Source organism: Hypanus sabinus, chromosome 16 (assembly GCF_030144855.1).
Source record: "Hypanus sabinus isolate sHypSab1 chromosome 16, sHypSab1.hap1, whole genome shotgun sequence".
Lineage (NCBI taxonomy): Eukaryota > Metazoa > Chordata > Chondrichthyes > Myliobatiformes > Dasyatidae > Hypanus > Hypanus sabinus.
In genome coordinates this window covers 68,034,655-68,056,288 of record NC_082721.1, presented here as the reverse complement: position 1 = coordinate 68,056,288, position 21,634 = coordinate 68,034,655, and the positions used below count along the sequence as shown (strand labels likewise).

General features: G+C 42.5%; 1 protein-coding gene and 1 long non-coding RNA gene across 4 annotated transcripts in view; both read right to left on the bottom strand.

The window, feature by feature from the left end:
* LOC132406404 (uncharacterized histidine-rich protein DDB_G0274557-like) overlaps positions 1-8,767 on the bottom strand; it is a 33,793-nt gene extending 25,026 nt beyond the window's left edge. For all 3 annotated transcript variants that reach the window (XR_009516156.1, XR_009516155.1, XM_059992041.1), the window contains exon 1: positions 6,565-8,767. The gene's annotated coding sequence lies outside the window, so the exon portion shown is untranslated. The remainder of the gene's footprint in view (positions 1-6,564) is intronic.
* A 5,852-nt stretch (positions 8,768-14,619) lies between these two features.
* Positions 14,620-17,736, bottom strand: LOC132405857 (uncharacterized). The gene is made up of 3 exons (XR_009515982.1): positions 17,684-17,736; positions 16,410-16,556; positions 14,620-15,242 (listed from the first exon to the last, which is right to left on the bottom strand). It is a non-coding gene; the product is annotated as an uncharacterized LOC132405857 (long non-coding RNA).
* Positions 17,737-21,634: the final 3,898 nt, after the last annotated feature.

The window sequence follows — 21,634 nt, the reverse complement described above, 5'->3', positions numbered from 1 at the left end:
CACCAATGGTAGCACATTTGGCTGAGTAAGAATAATCAGTTTCCATTCTCAGTGCACAGAAATGTAGGTTGCTTTTGTAACAAGGAAGTCCTTTGTTGTCAGAGGTGCTGTAGAATCATAGAAGTGGCCCTTTCAGTTCATCTCGTACATGTAGACAGCAGTGCTGGTCTATGCTAACCCCATCTGCCTGCATTAGACCCAAATCCCTTTATTCTTTACCCATCCAGGTACTTATCCAAATGTCTTCTAAATGTTGAAATTGTATCTGCTCTGGCAATTTGTCCCAAATATTCACTACCTCTCAAATTTCTCCCTTGTCATCTTAAACCTGTGCCCACTAATTCTTGACTCCCCCATCCTCGTAAAAAGTTTCTAACTGTGTCTCTTATCTATGACTCTCATAATTTTACAAACTTCTGTAAGGGAACCTCTTGGCCTCTTGCATCCCAGTGAGCGAAACACAGCCTGTCCAATTTGTCCTTGTAACTGAGACACAAGAAAGACCTCAGATGCTGGAAATCCAAATCAACACTCATAAAATACCGAGGAACTCAGTGGGTCAGGCATCATCTATGGAGGAAAATGAACAGTCATTGTTTCAGACTGATGCCCTTTATCAGGGATCTTATACAGGATGTGAAGAGGAGTCCTATTGAATTTTCTTGGCACAGTTCATTTTACTCCATGGATGCTGCCTAACCGTTCCTCCAGTGCATGTTTCTCCTTGTAACTACAGCCCTGCATTCCAGTCAAAGCGACATGCTAGTGAACCTCTTCCTCGCTGTCTCGTTTGCTACCACATTAACTATCTTTTGCATAAAATTCCAAGCACAGATCAAGTTTTCTCTCACAGTTGGATGCAGCAATGGAGTCATTCCTAGTGTCCTGCGCAGTACTCATTCCTCAATCAATATCACTATAACTGATTTTCTGGTCATGATCTTATTGCTGCTTGCTGTACATAAATTAGCCTGCTTATATTATAATAATGTCTACAGTTCAAAAGTACTGTTTTTGGTTTACAATGTTTTGCAACATCCTGGAATCATAAAGGATATGCTATAAATTTAAATCTTTCTTCATTCAGCTAACACAAAGTAGTGCAAAGGGCTATGAAGAGGCACCAAGAAAGGACACGACACAATAATAAAAAATTAAGGACATCACTGACTACGCAAGGAAAAACAACTTCGACTGTACCAGTGACACCTCCCTCCCTGACGCCCTCAACAACTTTTATGCGCACTTCAAAACGTGCGACACCACGCCACCGTGAAAGCTACCTCCTGCCAGGAAAGCAGCCAATGTAAGAAGGACTCTGCAGAGACTCAACCCCCGTAAGGCAGCCGGGCCAAGTACTTAAGGAGTGTGCTCACTGACATCTTCATGGATATCTTCAGGACATCATTCATGCAGGCTGCTGTGTCCAATGCTTCAAATCAGCTACCATCATCCCTGTACCGAAGAACTCTCCGTTTTCAGAACTAAATGACTATCATTCAGTGGCATTGATGCTAATTTACATGAAGTGCTTTGAACTGCTGGTAATGTCACATATCAAATCCATTACTGCTACTTTGGATAGTCACCAGTATGCTTACGGACAGAACTGCTCTACGACAGATCCCATAGCATCTGTCACACACCTGGCCCTGTCATTAGAAAACAAGGACTCTTATGTCAGAGTACAGTTTCTGGATTTAATTTTGGTATTTAACACTATTGTCCCACAGACCTTAGTGAACAAACTCCTACTCCTCAGTCTAAATATGCAACTGGGTGTTGGACTTCCTAACCAACAGACCACGGGTATTCACGATGCACAACTGCGCCCACCCTTCCCATTATCTTCAACAAGGGTGCCCCCCCCCCCCCAGGGCTGTGTCCTGAGCCTATTTACACCCTACTCACACGTGGCAGCTTGGCTAGACACCTGAGTAATCACTTTGTCAAGTTCACAGATAGCATGACAATGGCGGGGCTTATCACCAACAACAATGAGGCAGCCTACAGAAGGAGGTGGAAGAGCTTGATAACCTTTTCCTCAATGTCAACAAGGCAAAGGAGATGGTTTTTGACTTCAGGAGAACTTGCACCACTCACACCCCTCCCTACATCAACGACATAGCAGTGGAAACTGCAAGCAGTTTCAAACTCCTGAGAGTTCACATCTCGCACAACTTCTCATGATTCCAGAACATATTACACACAACCAGGAAAGCTCAGCAATGCCTCTGCTTTCTGAGGAGGCTGAAGAGAGCTGGACTATGCACATCTATACTCACATCATTCTAAAGATGCACAGTAGAGAACATCCTAACAAGTTGCATCACTGCATGGTACGGACACTACACTGTGATGGACAGAAAGCTCTACAAGCAGTAGTCAAAATTGCCCAGTGAATCACCGGCACCAGTCTATATACAGAAAGGTGCCAGAAAAGGGCCAGTAGCAACATGAAGTATCCCACCCACTCTTCTCATGGACTTTGTCCCACTCCCATCAGAGAGGGGGCTGCGTAGCATCCACTCCAGGACCACCAGACTCAAAAACAATTACTTTCCTCAAGCAGTAAGGCTGACCAACACTTCCACCCACAAACCCACACTCCATTCCCCCAATCGCCACTACTTTATCACTTCCTGTCAGTCACCTTATCTACAGACACTCCCATGTCTAGTGTCACTTCATGGACATACAATAAATCTAGATATATAAGCTATCTTATGTATTTATATTTATTATGTTTTTATTGTTATTGTGTTCCTTAATGTGCTTTTTATGTGCTGCGTCAGATCGGGACTAACAATTATTTCATTCTCCTTTACACTTGTGAACTGGAAATGACATTAGACATTCTTAAAGGTCTTATGGGCATACAGAACAATTGGAGAGGGAGGGTTCAGTCTTGACAAAAACCTACAAGGCTGTGAAGTCTTCGGAAACCATTTCCCAATCCACATAAGAATGCAGGCTCAACCTTCAATCTGATCTCCAGGTGGATTTATTTATATATGTAAACTAAACAAGCTATGTGCCCCACACTGTGGTGAAGCATAGATTTCAGAGTGCTGGCAAATCACTTCCAGCAGAGGGGGCACAAAACCAAAAGAACTTTCCAGAAGCTTCAGCACTGTAGCCACTTACTGGAAGTTAATACTTGGAGAAAAGTCCCATTGCAAGGGGGCAGAGTTCCCAGTGAGAAAGGAAATAGGTTTCAGTTGGCATAGTAACAATCACATTACCTGATTAATCTTGCCAAAAAAGCAGGTACAGACCTACATGATTTATGAATAGTGATCAAAATCCAGTTGTTTGTTGAAGGAGCATGAACCCTTGAGAGTCACAAGGGATAGAATAATTAACACACGCAGGCCATTTGGCCCATTGTACCTGTACCACTTCTTTGAAAGGACTATCCATTGAGTCCCACTGTTCCTAATCCTTCCCATATCCCTTCAAGTTCTGCTCATTCATGCATACAAATGGTGGATCTTGCTGAAGAAGTTAGCATGTTGGCCTGACTCAAATCAAAGAGGCCTTGGGAGGGAGATCCCCCTCTTTGATACAGTTGCCATGGAGAAATGAGTAAGTGTTAGCAGTAACATGGTTAATACAAACAGGAACTGCAGCCTGTTTCAGTTTGAAATTTGCTAGAGACAATGGCATGCATGGCTACTGTCCACTTAACGCTAGAGGTAAAGAGCAATATGGAAGGACTAATTAAATAGCTCGTTTAACGAGCTGGCATAATCACAACAGATCATGTGGGTTCTTTCTCTGCTGTTTTATAATTCTCTGTATGCCTCTTAAATTAATTTGCTGTAGAAACTTCTCATAAAAGACTCCCAGTCATTACAGTATTTTAAACCAATCTGTACATTGCTATACAGTTTGAGGATGCATTGAGGAAGTGGTATATTGATGTGAAAATCGTACTTGGAACTTCACTTGCATCATCTGACACTCAGTTTCAGTGCTTCTTGCATGAATTGTGGCTATTTTAAAATGTACAATTGTGTCAGGTCAATAGCTGACAGTTCCAGAAAGGATTCAATTGTGTGATGTATCTTCTTCTTAGGCAGTCTTTCAGGACCAAGGATGATTTGCTGCTGCTCCAGTTTTGGATATTTTGAAGAGGTGAAAGTGGTCTATGCTGGAACTGCAGACTCTATCACAAGTTGAGCAGAAGATGATTTTGGGACAATGTGCATTTCTGCGGTTTGCGTAAGACTTGTGTGTCTTCCCGTCATCAAAACTGAGGGCTCTCATTGCCTCCTAAATGCTTCTCCATTTAGAGTAAGGATCCCCACTAGCCAGGTAGAAGCTACATTTTTTTCAAGGTGATTTTGAGAAGAACATCTTTGAGACACCTTTTCTGCCTTCCTGGAAATGCCTGTCTATACAGAGCTCAAAGTATATGGAGCTCAGAGCTCAAATTATTTTGGGAGTCTTCTGAGCCCTGCTGATGAAATTACTGACCTTGGAAAGTTGATCATCATTTTTATACCTCTCCTGCCAAATGTTTTATAGGATTTTGTTGACATAATATTGATAGTGATTCTTCAAAACCAAAGACTTCTACAGTAGGTTATGAATGACTTTAGAGCAGCAGTAATCACCTGATGTATGGATCACTATAGACTAGGCGCTTGAGGTTTTGGCCTTTGTGCAACCTCAGTCAGCCAAAGACAGCCTGCCACACTGGGGAGTGGTGAATTCTGTTGTCAACACTTGCCTTCATTCAAAGGTGTTCTCAGGCTGCCTTGATAAAGTGGAGGATTGTTTGTGGTGCCACTGAGAACCTTAAGAACCTTAATGATGGTCCTGAGGTAAGAAAATTAATAGACAGTTTCAAGCCTCTGGCTGTGGTTATTGATTGTCATCGTGTTTTGTGGCAAAGGAAGATTGATAGAGGGCCTTACCCTTCTGGATTTTGTATGTGAAGACCATCCTTTTGTATACTTCATTGAAGGAGTCAATGACATGTCACTTGATTTCTAAGGTTGCGGTTATCTTGATTCTGAGGTAGAGGCAATGATAATTGAAGAGCTTCCTGCTCGAACTTTAGACCAATTCCACTCCATTTGGAAGCTTGTTGGAAGTGAGGTGCAGCATTTTAGAGAGGAAGTTGATGTGTTGAAAGGTTCAGAGCTTGCTTGGTCATTTTCTGTGCTAGTATTGAATGGACCAGTCTGATAGGACCACAGCTTATATACTGTACAATTGTGTGGCAGATGTAGAATGGTAATGAATTTTTGAAGGCAGACACATTGGAGTACGATTCTTCATTATCTGTCTTTGCAACGGTGTCAACCACTTATGTAAAAATATTCAAAAATATCATGTACTATGTATGATTGGAGCTGTGCTTCATTTTTCATTGATTTTTCACATGTGGTATCTCTTGACGGAATTGTCCTTATGAGTCTGAGGGGAACCTTTCATCCACTGAGAGAAGGCCATTGGAGAAGATCCTTGTGAAGATTTTCAGGCAGTAGATTCTCAGAAATGTCACTAAAATGACCATAATCAGATGTCTCCTTTCTTGGATACCTTCTCATATGAGAATCATGATTTAGTGCCAGAAGTACTTTTCCACCAAGTTTTAATATCTTGGATGGAATTTCTCTGCTCTGGTAGCCTTGTACAGAATAATGGTCCTCGCATTTAGCATTCAGGGTTAAGAAATTACTTCCCCAAACTGCATGAAGAAGCAAATTATTTGCTTGAGGCAGGCAAAAGCAAACTCCATTGGAAGTACATAAATTATCTGTGAATTTGTATCATTTTAATTGACGTATAAAGTAACTGACAGTGGTATTTCATCCATTGCCCATCATTCTGCTCCTATCATCAACTGCAGATGAGATAGGATTAAGTAATTTCAGACTCAAGATTAAGTATCTCACCCTAGATTTGGTAATATTTTTGGTTAATGGACTTGCATTCAAACTAGCATAGTGTCCTAGGTTATAAAGTTGGATTCCACTCTACAATTTGAAGTTACATCTCTGTGACTTACATGAATTGTTTGAAAGATATCCTTAGTTCTATTTTACCACCGATTGTGATTTTCTCAGAATCAAAGAACAGTGCTCCTGTTAATTAATGTTAAGTAAAATGTCTTATAATACATATAATATGCATGTTGTTAAGCCAAATTGCCTGTTTCTGTAACTGCCTACACTTCATAGTAATTTGAAAAAATAGGCCTTGGGCTTGGGAAACCATTCTCTAATTCAAGAAGCACTCATGCCAAATAGAACTCCCCCATGTGCTGCAAACTTATGGATTGAACCTTTTAATTCTCTTCACTTGCTATAGTTCTATTATTTTCTGTTTCTTGAGCCACTAATGAAGCAAGGGGATTTGAAAAGGCTTTAATTGCCTGTCGACATTTTGTTCGAAACAACCAATTATAAATGCAATTTGCTACACCAAGTGAAACAGTGAAATATTTTCCCTTCCTATTCTCAGGACCTTAACTCCCTTGATGACTTAAGTGCATTAGAGTGAAATGTTGATAATATTTACTATATGATATTCTTATTTTGTACTCACATTTCCTGGCCTCTTGGTTTCCAATCCTGTACAAATGACTTTTCACTCCAGGCTGGTGTCTATCCCTTAGTAAACTAATAAAGAAGTGAAAAAGGTAAACAATCCCTAATAAAGGCTCAATGTCCAGAGAACAGTACATCCAGGAAGTCTTGCCAGCTACAATCAGACCTTTAAATATATTCAAGTATATTTTAACCATGCCTGGTTTATTCTTGCCTAGTTTAGACTTGCCTGTTTGATCATTTGTAGGTTTTCATGGAATTCCTTTGAGCCAGCTATGAATGGCATTTAGGGTAATGTACTGACATGTCTACTCTGAACACTTTGTTGAATATGTGCAGACTCAAACTGTTAAAAAAAATAATTCACTGAGAAATAATATATTTGTATCTTGTCTTAATTATCATGCACCTTTTCCTTGTTTTGTTTCTCTTTTTAAGTTTCCTCTATTTTGTTTATCTTTGCTCAGTCTTGAGTTTATCTGCCCTGTGCGGAGTGATTCCCAAGTCCTAGCCTGTGACTTCTGCAAACCAATCCCTGTGTAAAGATTCTTTGTTCAACTCCATGTTTGTCTCTGGTCTCCACTGAACTTCCACTGGTTGAAGATATGGAACTTCATGATAACAACCCTAGTTCAAATCCAGCCTGACTTACAGCAAGACTGAGCCACAACACGGACCCAGCAAAGAATTAATAGCTCCAATCAGTGCTGGCTAGCCATGATGAGTAGACATGAGCATGTGCTCCAGCAGATCTTGACCACCCTGCAGACACATTACCGAGATCATCCAGCTGAGCCGGCAAACTCCTGCTGCCACATAAACTCCCGAGTCTCTGAACCTGCCAGTGCCCAAGCGATTTGATGATAGTCCAGGGACCTGTCAAGGTTCTCTTACTCAGTGTCCTCTGGCTTTCAAGCTGCATCCCACCAAGTTCCCCTATGACCACCACAAATTGGCCTCTGTCGTCTCTCTAGGGTCTGGCAAAACTCTTCACTGGCCATAGTGCTCTTGGAGAAGAACTCTTCAAATTGTGCAAATGTACACCAGGGAGATGAAGAGGGTGCTTGACCACCCAGTCATCATATAAGAGGTGGCCAACTGGCTCCTCCAATTTCTTCAGGTACCTGTAGCATGGCTAACTACACAATCAAATTTCACATCCTGGTGTTAATGGGCATGTACTGCCATGGGTTATCAGGAGAAATTAAAGATGAATTGGCAGCCAGAGACCCAGTTGAGGATCTTGAGACATTCATTGTTATCTCCATCTGGGCTGACAATTGTCCCCAGGAAAGGACAGCACTGCACCAGGGCCTCTAGTACTGCCAATCTCTGAGCCCCTCCAGCTTCATCATTCTTGATGTAGTCACACACCCTTCCCCTTCAGCTCCCTTAAACTTACTCCAGAGGAATTGATGCACCTTGACAGAGCACAGCTTTCTTCAATTGAACGGGACTGGAGAATGAAGGGAAAGTGTTGCCTCTACTGTAGTGAGTCAGGCCATTTCCATCCTGCCTGGTCAGACTCATCTGGGGAAGGGGTGTGACAGGTTCCACAACTCCTCCCAGGTCTGCTACTTCCAGAGTCGTGCTGCCTGCCTCCATCTCATGGGAGAGCAGCAACATGCCTTTGGAGTTTTCATGGATTCTGACACGGACCTAGGTTTAGCAAGGTATCTCCAGGTTCCTCTGGTCCCTCTTGACCAACCAGTCATAGCCACAGCTCTGGACCCTGGGAGGGTCTCACTGCTCCCATATGTCTACATATAGAACATACCAACACGGCCCTCTTTCACCTTATCCATTCTCTGGAGATCTCGTTGATCTTGGGACACACCTGGTTGGCCCTCCACAGCCAACAAATTACCGGTGCACTCCATGGATGGTCTTGTTGTTGCCAGGCCCCCTGCCTACCCACCTCCTAGGCTGCCTCCTGCTGCCTCTCCCAAGCTGTCCTGAGTTCTGCCCATGTATGCAGAAGTGTTAGAGGGTGTTAGTAAGAAAAGGGTCTCTACACTCCTGGCTCATCGAACCTATGTCTGCACAGATGAATTGGTGCCCATGTAGGGTATAATACAATTAGTGAAGATATACAGAATTCACAACCACCAACATTGAATTGGGGTTCACTTTAAAAGATAGGTCTGGTGGGATTACATAATTACCCTTACCATGCTTTGTATTCAGTTTTTTGGAGTTCAATAAATGAGTTGCTATGGTTTTTTTCTTAAACATAAAATGTCTTGCATTGTTTTTTTTGCGAAAACCTACACTGGTGACCCCAATGCTTCAGGATGATTCCAGGGTTACTGAACATATTCGCCAACACAGTCATTTTGAAACTGCCAGAGCTTTGGGAGCAAAATGCCGTCACTTGGTTTGTACAAGCCAAGGCCCAATTCATGCTACAAGAAATCAGTCAGACCACACCAAATTCTACTATGGGGTAGCATTGCTCAAAAACTCCGTGGCTGGAGAGTGGTGAGTTTATTAGAACACGCGCCTGAACACGATAAATACCAATCGCTTTCATAGAAATTCACCTTTCATAGAAATTTGGACCATCAGAGTCTGAACACGCCAAACAGTTGCCGTCTTTGCCCAGCCTCAGTATCTCTCCTGAGAAATCACCATCCTTGTTTTATCTTTAAAGAACTCTTCATGCAGCAAATGCACGATCAAGTTCACATAGCCCTCACTTATGCACTTGAGAAGGATTATAGTGAGCTTGCTAAAATGATAGTCTACGCTCACCCAGGCTGCGGTGCATAATTTTTCTGCTTTTCCCTGCCTCAGTAAGTCGGGTCAGTGAGGCCTCCAACATAAGCACACAAAACAGGCAATGCCAAGTCTATGTTTTTACCATGCTCACTTTGGTGTAAATGCTAAGAAGAGCTGATCACCTTGCAGCTTCGACATTGCCAGCACATCGGGACGTCAGTGAAAACTGTGGATTCCAGCTGCCAAGGTGGTCTACTGTTCATTACGGACTCTCTTTCAGGGTGACACTTCCTGTGTGACATGGATGCTCAAGTGAGTGTGCTGCCAGCATCACCTATTGATGAGAAGGCAAAGAGCAACAAAACCTCCCTGGAGGCCGCCAATGGCAGCAGGATCCACATTTGATTGATTGACGCTGTGCTTCAGTGGACTTTACCCCTCTGTCCTGACTAAAGTGGCTAGATTTCTGCTTGGTGCAGATTTCTTGTGTGCTCAAGGACTGTTGGTCGATCTAAGAAATACCAGCTTGTGGATGTCAAGGGTGTCAGGGCTTGTTACCCTGGTCTCCCAGTAAGTTCCCCACAACAACTCTGTCAAGCGCATGCACCACTGCATGTGAGTTTATCCAACTGCTGGGTGAATTCCCAAACCTCACCAAGCCCACATTCTATACTACAGACACAAAACATGGGTTCAAGCACCACATTCCCACAACTGGCCCACCAGTCCATGCCTGCACACATAGACTGGACCCTGAAAAGCTGGCAATTGCAAAGGCTGCATTTGCCAATATGGAAAGAGTTGGCATTGTACACTGGTCAAGTACCCGCTGGGCTTCGCCCCTCCGTATGGTCCCTAAATATGATTGTGGTTGCCAACCATATAGCAATACCAATGCCTTAATGAGGTCACCAACCCTGACTGTTATCTGGTCCCACAAATCCAAGATTTTTCGGCACAAATAGCCAGAAAGATAATTTTTTCCGAAGTCAGTTTGGTTAGGAGCTACCATCAGGTGCCTGTGCAATTGGACATTCCCAAAACAACTGTGATAACCCCATTCAGCCTCTTTGAGTTTCTGCACCTGCCATTTGAGCTGAAAAATGCAGTACAGACTTTCCAACAGCTGATGAACTCAGTATCAAAAGACAGATTTTCCTTTTGTCTACCTGGATGACATACCTGTCTCCTGTGCATCGAAATTCGAACGCATATCTCATCTCTGCACACTCTTCGAGCGCTTAAGCCAACACAGTTTGATTATTAACTGCTAAATGCCAGTTTGGGTTGTCAACCATTGACATTGTTGGCCGTCGCATCTCCACAGAAGGTGCGAAACCACTCCATCAAAAGTAGCTGTTATTAGAGAATTCCCACCACTTCACACTACAGGAGTTTTCAAGTATGGTGAATTTCTATCACTGCTTCATTCCACAAGCTGCTGAACTTGTGCTCACACTGCATAATGCATTTAAAGGCAATGCCCCTAATCAAGTGCTTGACTGGTCAGCAAACATGAGCAGGGCATTTGATGATGCCAAACAAGCTTTTTCCAACATGACCCTACCGATGCATCTGCTCCCCAATGTACCTGTGGCCATTTAGTCATTACTACTGACATTTCAGACTGTGCTGTGGTTGGAGGTGTGTGGCAGCTGTTCACCTTCTTCAGCCGGGAGCTCCGTCCCCCCGAAATGAAGTAAAGCATGTTTGACCACAAGCTTCTTGGTCTCTATCTGGCTGCACATCATTTGTGGCCTGTGGCCATCAAACTTTACAACTCCTCCCTCGGAGTGTCAGACACCCTGAGCCAATAGCCTGGTCCTAGACTAATTTCCGCTTGGCATAATTTACTTATTATTATTTAATTATTTATGGGTTTATATTTGCTATATTTCGACACTATTCTTTGTTGGTGCGACTGTAACGAAACCCAATTTCCCACGGGATCAATAAAGTATGTCTGTCTGTCTGTTTTCTAGAGGGTCGCCATTTCACCACAAATGACCACAAACCCCTAATCCATCTGCCACTTCTCAGCCCAGATTGACAGAATATTATACCCTCGGTCTGCATGGTAGCAATGTCACCTGGGCTACATAATCAGATTTTGCAACTGATATACAACATATAGAAACATAGAAAACATACAGCACAATACAGGCCCTTCAGCCCACAAAGCTGTACCAAACATGTCCCTACCTTAGAACTACCTAGGCTTTACCCATAGCCCTCTTCTAAGCTCCATGTAGCCATCCAGGAGCCTCTTAAAAGACCCTATCGTTTCCTCCTCCACCACCACTGCCGGCAGCCCATTCCACACACCCACCACTCTCCGAGTAAAAAACTTATCCCTGATATCTCCTCTGTACCTACTTCCAAGCACCTTAAAACTATGCCGTCTCATGCTAACCATTTCAGCCCTGGGGAAAAGCCTCTGACTATCTACATGATCAATGCCTGTCATTATTTTGTACTCCTCTATCAAGTCACCTCTCATCCTCCGTCGCTCCAAGGACAAAAGGCCGAGTTCACTCAACCTATTCTCATAAGGCATGCTCCCCAATCTCCCCAGGTACTATCCTTATAAATCTCCTCTGCGCCCTTTCTGTAGTTTTCACGTCCTTCCTATAGTGAGGTGACCAAAACTGAGCACAGTACTCCAAGTGGGGCCTAACCAGGCTCCTATATGGCTGTATATGGCTACAACATTACCTCTCAGTTCTTAAATCTCAAACCTCAATTGAGTTTTTTTTAACTCAATCTCATGATTGATGAAGACCAATGCACCATATGCCTTCTTAACCACAGAGTCAACCTGCATAGCAGCTTTGAGTGTCCTATGGACTCGGACCCCATCCCTCTGATCCTCCACACTGCCAAGAGTCTTACCATTAATATTGTATTCTGCCATCATATTTGACCTACCAAAATGAACCATCTCACACTTATCTGGGTTGAACGCCATCTGCCACTTCTCAGCCATTTTGCATCCCATCAATAACCTGTTGTAACCTCTGACTGCCCTCCACACTGTCCACAACACACCCAACCTTTGTGTCATCAGCAAATTTACTAACCCATCCCTCCACTTCCTCATCCAGGTCATTTATAAAAATCACAAAGTGTAGGGTTCCCAGAACAGATTCCTGAGGCACACCACTGGTCACCAGCCTCCATGCAGAAAATGACCCATCTACAACCACTCTTTGTCTTCTGTGGGCAAGCCAGTTCTGGATCCAGAAAGCAATTGCCCCTTGGATCCCACACCTCCTTACTTTCTCAATAAGCCTTGCATGGGGTACCTTATCAAATGCCTTGCTAAAATCCATATACACTACACCTACTGCTCTACCTTCATCAAAGTGCATAGTCACATCCTCAAAAAATTCAGTCAGGCTCGTAAGGCACGACCTGCCCTTGACAAAGCCATGCTGACTATTCCTAATCATATTATGCCTCTCCAAATGTTCATAAATCCTGCCCCTCAGGATCTTCTCCATCAACTTACCAACCACTGAAGTAAGACTCACTGGCCTATAATTTCCTGGGTTATCCCTACTCCCTTTCTTGAATAAGGGAACAACATCCTCAACCCTCCAATCCTCCAGAACCTCTCCCATCCTCATTGATGATGCAAAAATCATTGCCAAAGGCTCAGCAATCTCCTCCCTCGCTTCCCACAGTAGCCTAGTGTACATCCCGTCCAGTCCCTGTGATTTATCCAACTCAATGCTTTCCAAAAGCTCCAGCACATCCTCTTTCTTAACATCTACATTCTGAAGCTTTTCAGTCCACTGCAAGTCATCTCCACAATTGCCAAGATCCTTTTCCGTAGTGAATACTGAAGTATTTATTAAGTAGTTCCACTATTTCCTCCAGTTCCATACACATTTTCCCACTGTCACACCTGATCGGTCCTATTCTCTCACATTTTATCCTCTTGCTCTTCATATACTTTTGGAATGCCTTTGAGTTATACCTAATCCTGTCTGCCAAGGTCTTCTCATGGCCCCTTCTGGCTCTCCTAATTTCATTCTTATGCTCCTTCCTGCTAGCCTTATAATCTTCTAGATCAGGGGTCGACAACCTTTTTGCCTCTGTGGGCCAGATCACATATTAATGAGCGGATAGTGTGCCAGATAAATGCCATAAAAAACTTGAAATATGGGATTTATCCATTTAAATACATCTAGTTATGTTTTGCCTCAAATTAATGAATAACGCATGCTATAAAACCCCATGGGCCGTAGGTTGCCTACCCCTGTTCTAGATTCATTTCATTACCTAGTTTTTTGAACCTTTCGTACGTTCTTCTTTTCCTCTTGACTAGATTTACAACAGCCTTTGTCCACCACGGATCTTGTACCTACCATCCTTTCCATGTCTCATTGGAACATACCTACTCAAAATCCCATGCAAGTATCTCCTGAACATTTGCCACATTTCTTCTGTACATTTCCCTGAGAACATCCGTTTTCAGTTTATGCTTCCAAGTTCCTGCCTGATAGCCTCATAGTTCCCCTTAATCCAATTAAATGTTTCCCTAACTTATCTGTTCCTATTCCTCTCCAATGCTTTGGTAAAGGAGATAGAATTGTGAACACTATCTCCAAAATGCTCTCCCACTAAGACACCCGACACCCGACCAGGTTCATTTCCCAATACCACATCAAGTACAGCCTTGTAGGCTTATCTTATAGACTTATCTACATATTGTGTCACAAGAAACCTTCCTGAACACACCTAACAAACTCCACCACATCTAAACCCCTCACTCTAGGGAGATGCCAATCAATATTTGGGAAATTAATATCTTCCTCCACAACAACCCTGTTCTTATTACTCCTTTCCAGAATCTGTCTCCCTATCTGCTCCTCGATGTCCCTGTTACTATTGGGTAGTCTATAAAGAACACCCAGTAGAGTTATTGACCCTTTCCTAATCCTGACTTCCACCTGCTGAGACTCCATAGACAACCCCTCCATGACTTTCTCCTTTTCTGCAGCCATGACACCATCTCTGATCAACATTGCCATGCCCCCACCTCTTTTTCCTCCCTCCCTATCCTTTCTGAAACATCTAAAGCCTAAACCTTGAACCATAGAACATTACAGCACAGAAACAGGCCTTTTGGCCCTTCTTCACTGTGCCAAACCATTTTTCTGCCCAGTCCCACCGACCTGCACCTGGACCATATCTCTCCATACACCTTTCATCCATGTACCTGTCCAAGTTTTTCTTAAATGCTAAAAGTGAGCCCACATTTACCACTCAATCTGGCAGCTCATTCCACACTCCCACCACTCTCTGTGTGAAGAAGCCCCCACAATGTTCCCTTTAAACTTTTCCCCCTTCACCCTTAACCCATGTCCTCTGGTTATTTTTCTCCCCTAGCCTCAGTGGAAAAAGCCTGCTTGCATTCACTCTATCTATACCCATCATAATTTTATACACCTCTATCAAATCTCCCCTCATTCTTCTACGCTGCAGGGAATAAAGTTCTAAGCTATTCAACCTTTCTCTGTAACTCAGTTTCTCAAGTTCTGGCAACATCCTTGTAAACCTTCAAGTCCTGGCAACATCCTGCCATTCTTACCCCTGCACCATCTAAGTCTCTGTAATGGCCACAGCATTATAGCTCCAAGTGCTGATCCACACTTTAAGCTTATCCGCTTTATTCATGATACTCCTCGCATTAAAACAGACACATCTCAAGCCATCAGACTGAGCGCATCCCTTCTCTATCACCTACTATCCTTCCTTTCGCACTGTCTCCAAACTTTCTCTATTTGTGAGCCAACCTCCCTTTCCTCTCGCAAACACAAGGGAATCTGCAGATGCTGGAAATTCAAGCAACACACACAAAATGCTGGTGGAACACAGCAGGCCAGGCACCATTTATAGGAAGAAGTACAGTCGACGTTTCCAGCCGAGACCCTTCGTCAGGACGAACTGAAAAAAAAAGATAGTAAGAGATTTGAAAGTAGGAGGGAGGGGGGAAATCCGAAATGATAGGAGAAGACCGGAGGGGAAGGGGTGAAGCTACGAGCCGGAAAGGTGATTGGCAAAAGGGATACAGAGCTGGAGAAGGGAAAGGATCATGGGACGGGAGGCCTAGGGAGAAAGAAAGGGGGAGGGGAGCACCAGAGGGAGATGGAGAACAGGCAAGGAGTGATTGTGAGAGGGGCAGAGAGAGAAAAAATAAGGAAGAGAGAAAAAAGGGGGGGAATAAACGAATAAATAAGGGATGGGGTAAGAAGGGGAGGAGGGGCATTAACGGAAGTTAGAGAAATCAATGTTTATGCCAATAGGTTGGAGGCTACCCAGACAGAATATAAGGTGTTGTTCCTTCAACCTGAGTGTGGCTTTATCGTGACAGGAGAGGAGGCCATGGATAGACATATCAGAATGGGAATGGGACATGGAATTAAAATGTGTGGCCATTGGGAGATCCTGCTTTCTCTGGCGGACAGAATGTAGGTGTTCAGCGAAATGGTCTCCCAGTCTGCATCGGGTCTCACCAATGTATAAAAGGCCACGCCGGGAGCATCGGACGCAGTATACCACACCAGCCGACTCACAGGTGAAGTGTTGCCTCACCTGGAAGGACTGTGGTGTCCTGAATGGTGGTGAGGGAGGAAGTGTAAGGGCAGGTGTAGCACTTGTTCCGTTTACAAGGATAAGTGCCAGGAGGGAGATCAGTGAGGAGGGATGGGGGGAACAAATGGACAAGGGAGTCACATAGGGAGCGATCCCTGAGGAAAGCAGAAAGGTGGGGGGGAGGGAAAGATGTGCTTTGTAGTGGGATCCCGTTGGAGGTGGTGGAAGTTACAGAGAATTATATCTGGATGCTGGTGGGGTGGTAGGTGAGGACAAGGGGAACCCTATCCAGAGTGCAATGAGTGCATACAGAGGACCAAACAGGTCCTGGAGAAGACCCTGAGGTGACATGTTGGGTAACCTAACCATTCGGAGAGATCATCAGCTCTGGGAAAGTTTGCTCAGAACGTTCTGTGTCATGATCAAAGGGTCTAGCTTTCCACCAAAGACCTTCCTTTACGGGTTACCTCTCAGAAATTGGCACCACGCTACATTAGACCATACAACCCAGTCACTTACCGTCTCCAGCTGCCCGACGCCATGCGTATCAGCCCACCTTCCATTTCTCCCTTCTGTGTAGTCTGCTAGCACCGGTCCTGAGTGCCCCCTGCTCCTCACATCATCGACGGTCAGCTGGTGTATGCCTGTCGGCTTCTGGATTCCCATCTGGTTTGCAACCCAGAGAAAAGTTATGGGTTCCCTCCCGTGATACTCTGGACCCAGACCTGATCAGAGGCACCCACTGCCACCACCCAGATAACCCTGGGCCATCAGGTACCAGTCACAGGGGGTAGGGTCCTGTCATGCTTTGAGACACACCTGAGTCCACTCCTCCTCCCCTGATTATCAGTTAATTATTTTCACTAGTGTCTTGTTCTAGTTACCAGTTTATGTGTGCCTTGTGTCTCTATCGAATTTCCCTTTGCTTTGTTTGATTTTGCTCAGTCTTGAGTCTACCTACCCTGTCTGTAGCGATTGTCAAGTGTGTTTTCTACAAACCAATCCTCAAGTAAAGATCCTTTATTCAACTCCATGCTCACCTCTCTCTGCATCTGAGTTCACCTGGTAGTCTACTGGTTAAAGGTACGGAACGTCGCCATAACAACCTGATTTCAAACCCAGCCTGACAACCACCTGTGTTATAGAAGGTCCATGTTCAAGTGAGATCAGGGTGAAAACTGACAGTAAACATCATTAACTTTCACTCTCTTCTTGTTACTAACATCAGCAGGAGGCACAGGAACCTTGGGTCCCACACCACGAGATTCAGAAACATTTATTACCCTGCAATCATCAGGCTCTTGAACTAGTGTGTGATTTTTATTCTTAATTGCTGTTTAACTGCATGAGTAGATCGGTGTAATATCACAGTAGTACTCTGGGCAATATGTGTCTAATCCCTGTATGGCAATTCGGATATAAAATAATGATTGGAAATAAAATAATAACTCTGTCAAATGATCATATAAAGCCCTAACTGGTTAATTGCAGTGGAGACGCAAGGCTGCAGATGCTGTAGGAACTCAGCCAGTAAAGCAGCATCTGTGGGAGGGAAGGCAATATCAATGTGTTGTTTCAAAACCCTATATCAGAATTGCATGAGCCACGTCCCGGACATGGGTGGGAAGGGGCTGGACAAGAAGAGACAGGAAAAGGTGAGGTATGTAGAGATATGTTTGGTGGGACATTGCAGTTTGTTATGATACAGCCTGGATCCTGTGACTCTAGTTTCATAGAATGATCTGGTGTATTCCAACAAGACTCTCATCTATATCTAACAGAAGAAGGCTTACCTATGTGGGAGTTCATCCAACATAAGACTGCATGCTTTAAAAAGGTAACTCACATCACTGACTCAAGGGAAAACAGAGATAGTCAATAAGTGTTGGGTTTCTCAAGCAAAGTTCAGCTGGCCTTGTCAGCTATGACCATTTCAGGAATTAATTAAAAATTCTTGCAATGTAATCAACAACTCGAAAGAAAGGCAGGTCTTTGTTTTGATGCTGTTCTTGTGAGTGTAATAAAGGCTGTCATCTCTTTATGGAACAGGCAGTTACTGTATATTAAATTCTGCATCAGAATTACTTAATACCATCTAATGCTCATTAGAGACATCATTAATTGAATAAAACCTTGCATTAGTGGGATGAAATCAACTATAAACTTTCATAGAACGAGGGTGACAGTGTAGTGTAGTGTTTAGTGAAAGTGGATTACAGCATCAGCAGCTTGGGTTCAATTCCAGTGCTGTCTGCAAGGTGTTTGTATTTTCTCCCGTGACTGTTTGGGTTTCCTCCCACATTCCAAAGATGTACAGGTTAGTAGGTTAATTGATCACCTGGTATAATTGGGCAGCATGGGCTCATTGGGCCAGAGGAGCCTGTTACCATGCTGTATCTCTAAATTTTAAAAAAATTAAAAGCTGTGCATTTAGTCTAACACCCTCTTTTTGAAAGATACTATTTAAATTGCTCCTAGCACCCTTTCAAACCCCTCTCAAAAATAAACATTATATAACACAATTTCTCACTCCCTTTTTTTTTAGAATTTTCTCACATCTGTATTTTTTTAACAGATCTTCTTACAGAGAAAGGGAGGAGAAAAAAGTTTTCCTATCTATCAGGCACTACAATTTTGGATTCTTCCTATAATCCTCTTCTAACTTTTTTGCTCTCAGATATCCTAAAGTACATGACTGTAGAATGAGTTACAGGAAGAAAATTAAGTCAGTTATCATCAGAAATTCTGCAGGAATAACATAGAATTATATTGATCATACATAATTAGTTAATACTCCTATATATGCACCTATAAACTTTTTCCCACTCTTCTTTCTCAATTTATCCCTCTATCCGTTCTTCCTCATGACTTTATCTAGATTCAAATGCATCTGTGATATATGGAACAACTATTCTTCACCATAATGAGCTGCATATTTCCACCCACCTCCAGCCAGAAAATTTATTTTGCTATATATATTATTGATCACCTTAGTCTCATGGCTCCTAGTCTGTTATGGAACCTTCTCTGTTCCTGCCCCAACAAATCCTGCCATAATTGCTATCAAATGAGGGTAACCAATTCTCTTCTCAGGGAATCCCAATCCGTTCATTTTTTCCTGAAAGAAATTACCTCCTAAAGTTCAGTAAGCAGTCTTGTGAATCTTTTCTGTACCTTCTCGTGTACTTTGTTATCCTTTTCTAATACAGGTACCAGAATATTTTTCATTAAGTAAATTCAAAACTGATAAGGATAAATGGTTAGATTAATGATTCCCAATGGGGGCAGTTACATGCCCTAAAGGGACATTAGGGAAAATAGAAGTTGTTGGGAATTGTTCAAGATTCATGGGAGGGTGGAGTGCAGTAAGTGGCACCCTAACTAGAGATACAAGACCCTACCAACCATTAGTAGAGCAAGTACTTCCAAATAAAAGAATGAGACATTGGAACACAGGAAGATCCATAGCTCTGTGGACAGTGAATTAGAACCAATCAGTGAACCTGCCAACCCCAAGGATTCCTCTTGAGGTGTTAAAAGCAACCTCAGCTTCAAACATGGAGTCAAGAACTATCTTTGGGGATTATGAGAACTTACATGATTGGTCAATTGCGCTAACTGGAATAGTATAAAGGTAGCTTGCCGAACACCAGCTCTATCCCAACTAACATTCAGATTCCAATCTGAATCCTTGTCAATGTAATTTTTGCTGTTATCATCTTCATCTTCGCCTCACTGTTCCTTTTGCATGGCGCTACCATCATTCAATCCATGTCAACTCACTGCCATTGTCAATATTCGATAGGCATTTGCAGTTTGTGTTAATTTTTTATTTTGATTTAGCCCAGTTAATGATAGATAAATACATCTGGTGAGATCTCTATGACTCTGAAGGTGCTGAAGCCTTGAATTCTAATCCCGCTAAAAAAAAACAGAAATGACAGAATGTGCGTCAATACAATGTAACATATCTGGAGTATGGTTTAATTCCATTCCCGTCAGATCAGCGATGCCCTATGTGTCCTATTTGTACCGTCTAATGAAGCCATGAAACCATCAAGGTTGCAGGAACACTTCAGTAAAGGGCATCCCGAAAAGGCTTCTTATGTTATTACTGTTCTAGAAGATGAAAGAGGCATTTGAAAAGCGTTGTACACTGGAGTCATTTGCAAACAAAGCTAAAAGAAGACCTTGATAGTGGTCTCATTGCTTCTTATAACATTCCCAAAATGATAGCAAAGTGTGGAAAACCTCATACAATTAGTGAAAGATTAATAATGTCATTATCAGAAGTGCTCACCACTGTTCTCAAATGAATACTAGTATTGTAAAATCAATACCTCTGAGTAATAAATCAGTAGCTCATCATATAGACAAAATGAGTAAAGACATTGAGTATCAACTGTGCACAGAGCTACCAAAAAACAGAATTTACGATTTTACTGGATGAGTCAACATGCATGACAACGAGGCATTGCTAATGGCATATTTACAGTTTACCAAAAATGGAAAAGTTTATGAAGAGATTCTCTTTTGTAAAACGTTAAAAACAAATATCAATGGAGATTCAGTCTACGATTTGATGAAAATGTATATTGAAAATAAAAGTATTCCGATTAGGAACATGATTTCTTGGACAACAGATGGAGCACCATATATGGCAGGTTAGATCTGGTTTAGTGGCATTTATGAAAAAGAAATTCCAAGTCAGTTTGCAATCCATTGTGTAATTCTTCATAAACATCTCACAGCCAAAAACCTCAGCTAAGCATGACTCTTGTAATATCTGCTATCAATAAAATTAAAGCTCATCCATTAAATAGCAGAATATTTTACCAGCTATGCCAAGATAACAATGAAGAATTTGAATGCTTGCTTCTTCACACTGAAGTGTATTGTCTGTCAAAAGGCTACTGCTTAAAACATTTCTTTGATCTTTTTGACACTGTGGCTGAATTTTTGCTCAAAGTTGGTAAGAGATTGGGAAACAAAATTGAACTTCTATGTGGTGATGTAGAATACCTAGCCGATCTAGATGACAAAATGAACATTCTAAATATGAAATTGCAGGATGAGAATTTCAATTTAATCCAGACAAAAAGTGCAATTTTATCAGAAAATTTGAAATACATTAGCAAAACATTGGGAGAAGAATGTTCTTACAGTCTCCCTGCATAGAAAGTATGAAAGTCTCTTTCACAGACAGTGATTTGCAAGAGTACTGCTTACACCTGCAGTCACTGAAGAAGGATTTTCAGAATCGATTCAAGGATTTGAACAATCTGGAAATTCCAGACTGGATAATTAACCCATTTCTTTGCAAGGTGAAAGAACAGGAAGAGAGCTTGCAAGAAGGAACTATCAAAATTCAGAATGATGAAGAAGCAAAAATGCTTTTCAAAAATGTCAGCTTTTGTGGTACATGGCTACACTTTCATATTAAGTTTCCTGGTCTTTGGGGAAGAGCCAAACTGCTCTTCATTGCATTTCCATCCTTGTAAAAAGAGGCTTCAGTGCAGTGAACCACATACTCACAAGAAACAGAAACCATTTGGACACTGCTACACGTGGAGACTTAAGGATCTTGTTGTCACTCTTGAACCAGATATTTCAATTCTCACTAAAAAACATTAAGTTCAAGGATCATCTTGATATCGAAGCTTCTGTACAGCACATGGGTACTGTGTAAGCTAATTTAAAGATGAATAAAAATTAAAAGCAGAAACATTGTTCATATGTTGGCA